Raw genomic sequence first — 4,636 nt, 5'->3', positions numbered from 1 at the left:
TTCAGTCTCATCTTCATCTCGAAGGACCAGGTCCATCTCATCAATGTCAACAACCTCAATAAGCTCATCCATCTTCTTATTTCTCTTAGCAACTGCTTTTCTTCTACTTTCTTATAAGGCTTTCTATCATTCAGCCTTTTCTAGCTTTTTGTGGCTCTACCTCTTGTGGGAGGAATTTCAACAATAACAGATGGAGCGGCCTTCCTTTTCTTGTTTTCCCTAGCAGTGCCTGGGGTTTTAGCCTTTGAAATCCCTTTCTTCTTTGGATTATAACTTCTAATCACTCTCTTCAGTAGGTCTGCAAGGATTTCCTCTACAGATGAAAGAGGTTCATCTACATTTTTTCAAAGTTGAACAAGCCCTTCAGCGACTTTTCAGTCCTACCTCCCCCTGTTTTCTTTACACTCTCCTCTACTCCACCAGATTTGTCTCCCCAAACAACCATTGCACCTTTGTATTTGGTTAAACTCACAGGAGTGGGTGAAGAATCGACCACTCTTTTACCATTTTCCCTCACAGCATTCCTAGCACCCTTGCTTTTTTTTTCTTTTCCCTTTTCATTTTTACCACCAACTTTTACAGACTCTGTAGTTTCAACACCTGCTATAGACCCTACCAGTACAAATCTATTCTTCAAATTTGTAGCAACATCAGAAATTATCTCAGGAGAAACTTTAGGACCAGAAGATACCTGTTCAGTTTCGAAAGAAACAGTTTCTTCCCCCTCAGTAGCAAATTTGAAGGAGTCATCGGATTTCTGATGTTCTTCCTTCCTGCTCACATTCAGTTGTTCATTAATTTTCAAAATCTGCTCTTCATCGACAACAACCTTGCGAGCCATCATTTTTACTCTTTTATTAGATGTTGGGGTGTTGGAAGGAGTGATAGTGGGTGTGGAAGTGGTTTCTTATGGTGGTGATGAAGGGTTTTCCGGAGTGTTAACCATTTTTGTGCTTGGATATGGAAGAGAAGAGAATTAGATTGTATTTGGAAGATGAAAGAAGAATGAGAGTTTTTGACGGCTTGAGAGAGATGAAGTAAGGAATACGCTAAAGCTGATCAATTTAAAGAGGAGTAATTAATGGGGTAACAGAAGCTTTTTAGACTCTTTAAAGTCTAATCTAACTGAAATTCAGTTTTGAAGAGACATTGGAGTGTATCCCTAGAATCTAGGTACTTCAATTCGGTTGGGACACTTTGAATAGAACTGGTTCACTTGTAATAGATAAGTCCAAAAGGGGTTTGGAATTAGGTATGACTCTGCTCATGACCCAAATATTATTATTTCAAATTATGTATAGTGTAGAAAACATATCGAGCAATCTTGATGAACCAGTTTCTTCACTGATAATTCTCTTTTGTAAGTCTAAATTTGCCAAAACAAAGAAAATATCATTAGATATTAATGAGTCATTTTAGCACATGGCAGAACTATGAGGAGGGTTTGATCACTGGTCCTTTTAGGTGATCTTAATCATCCCTAATTCTAACATGTTCCTCTTAAAGTGATCTATACATAAAGCTTTTATGAAGATGTCAGGTATTTGCTTGCCAGTAGAACAAAACTCCATAGTGATCAAACCCTTCTCATAATTGTCCCTCAAAAAATGGTGCCTAACATATATGTGCTTAGTTCTCTTATGATGAACCGAGTTCTTTGTCATAGTAATGGCACTAGTGTCATCACAAAATATAGGGATACAACCAACATCAATTCTAAAGTCCATTAATTACTCTTTGATCCATAGAAATTGAGCACAACATAAAGCAGCAACAACATACTCAGCTTCAGCAGTAGATAAGGCCACTGATTTTTCTTTTTGGAAGCCCAAGACACAAGATATGAACCAAGAAAGTGTGTCATACCTAATGTGCTCTTCCTATCCAAAAGAAAACCTACATAATTAGCATCAGCATATCCTACAAGGTTGAAATTACTACCTTTTAGATACCGAAGACAATGGTCAGTAGTGCCTTTTAAGTATCTCAAGATTCTCTTGACAACAGTCAAGTGGGGCTCCTTTGGATTTGCCTGAAATCAAGCATAAAGGCTTACACTGAAAACAATGTCAGGTCTGCGAGCAGTGAGATATAAAAGAGAACCAATCATTCCCCTATACAAATTCTGATCAACATATGAACCAGGTTCATCTATATCCAATTTTGTGGCCATTGCTATATGAGTGTCGATTTCTTTTGATTCTTCCATTTTAAACCTTTTAAGCAACTCTTTCACACATTTCTGTTGATGGATCATAGCTCAATTTGATTTTTTTTAATTTGTAAGCCTAAAAAGAAATTCAGCTCACCCATCATACTCATTTCAAATTCACTCTCCATTAGTTTAGCAAATTCTTTACTTAGCTTATCAGTAGTTGCTCCTAAGATTATATCATCAACGTATATCTGCACTACTAAGAGGTCTTTACCTTTTACCTTCAAGAATAAAGTGTTATCAATTTTACCTCTCTTGTAGCCATGCTCAAGCAAGAATTTTGATAATCCTTCATATTATGCTCTAGGAGCCTGCTTGAGCCCATAGAGTGCCTTGTCAAGTTTGTACACATGATCAGGACACTGCTTGCTTTCAAACACTAGAGGTTGCTTGACAAACACTTCTTCCTTTAGATAGCCATTGAGGAAGGCACTCTTGACATCCATCTAGTGAAGGGTGAATTCCATGTAAGCAACAAAGGGTATGAGGAGTCTTATTGCTTCCAACCTTTCAACTGGAGTAAAGGTTTTATCATAGTCTATGCCCTCCTCTTGGCTATATCCTTGAACCACCAATCTTACCTTGTTCCTTATAACTATTCTATCTTTATCAAGTTTGTTTCTGAAGACCCATTTTGTGCCAATTACTGATCTGTCCTTGGGTCTTGGTACCAGATGCCAAACTTGACTCCTTTCAGATTGATTGAGTTCATCTTGCATTGCAATTACATAGTATGCATCCAGCAAAGCCTCGACAACATTTTTAGGTTCAATAAGAGATAAGAAAGCATCAAAAGCACAAAAATTCTTTAATGAAGATCTGGTTTGATTCCAGAGGTTGGGTTTGTGATTATATTCTCAATAGGATGAGAATTTGATACTTGTAAGATTTCACAACCAACTGGTTTCCCCTTGATGTTCCTTCAATGCTTTGTTGTTGTGGAACAGGTTCATGGATAGGTTCCCTTGATGTTTGAGAGCCATATCCTCTTTGTTCTATTCCCCCTCTCATGTTGACCTAGGTAGAAGAACCTATTCCATCACCTGTTTCTTCCTTTAGTGCAGCTTCAGTCTAGGCTGTGGTTTTATTTAAATTTTTTACCAGCCCATTTGCTTCATCATCATGTTCCTGCCTCTCCGAAAGAATGTTAGTTTCATCAAAAACCACATGAAGACTTTCTTCTACACCCATAGTTCTTTTGATATATACCTTATAAGCTTTTCTATGTGAAGAATATCCCAAGAATATTCCCTCATCACTTCTGGAATCAAACTTACCTAGGGAGTCTTTACCATTGTTGTGCACAAAGCACTTACATCCAAATGCCCTAAGATAGGATATGTTTGGCTTTCTCCCTTTAAGTAACTCATAGGGAGTCTTCTCTACAAGAGGTCTAGTCGTGCACCTATTTATGATGTAGCATGCAGTATTTACAGCTTCTGTCCAGAAGCTATAGGGCAGTTTACTAGAAAGACGCATAGTCGTAGCCATATCTTCAAGTGTCCTATTCTTTCTTTCAATTGCTCCATTTTGTTGTGGAGTAATAGGAGGGAAAAAATTATGATCTATGCCATGCTCATCACAAAATTCAGCAAATTTAGCATTTTCAAATTCAGTGTCATGATCAGACCTAATTGATGCAAGTTGATTACCTAGTTATTTCTGAGTTTTTCTAACAAAAGAAGTGAACATGTAAAATGCTTCATCTTTAGATGTTAAAAACAATGTCCAAGTAAATCTCGAGTAATCATCAACAAGCACCATCACATATCCTTTACCACTTCTGCTTAATGTTCTCATTGGACCACAGAGATTCATATGGACCAGTTCCATTGTCCTGGTGGTGCTTACCACTTTCTTGCATTTTAAAGAGGATATTACCTGCTTTCCCCTTGCACAAGCTGTCATACCCCTTTTTTACCGACTTCACTAACCCTCTTAAAAATATTAAAAAGATTTGTGAAGCTCAAAAGGGTTTTCAATTAGAAAGTGACAAAAATTCGTGTTCAAAAGGAAATAACTCGGAGTTGCCACCTGACATTGGTTTCGGTGTACTAGGTCACCGTTTGTTTTTTGTTTTAAAAAAGATTTTTCCTTTTGAAACACTCCGAACTCTAAAACTAAGTATGAACCAGAGATTTGGGTAAAAGGGTTCATTTGACTCAGGGAGAAGGTGTTAGGCATTCCCCAAGTCTCGTAACTAGTACGGTTGCATACTCGATCTAGTTGGCTTTTAAAATATTCAAGTTGAGGTAAAATTACGGGAAAACAAAATAAACACACGAGGCTCGAGGTCGTCCCCATTTAATAGAAAGAAAAAATGAAAAAAAAAACTACGAGTTCTACTATCGATCTCCAAGTACAAATGCTTCGAGGCATACCCCGGAATAAATTATATACAAATCCTTCGAGGCATTCCCC

This window comes from Nicotiana sylvestris, chromosome 2, assembly GCF_000393655.2.
Source record: "Nicotiana sylvestris chromosome 2, ASM39365v2, whole genome shotgun sequence".
NCBI classification, from domain to species: Eukaryota; Viridiplantae; Streptophyta; class Magnoliopsida; order Solanales; family Solanaceae; genus Nicotiana; species Nicotiana sylvestris.
This window is presented reverse-complemented; position numbering follows the sequence as displayed.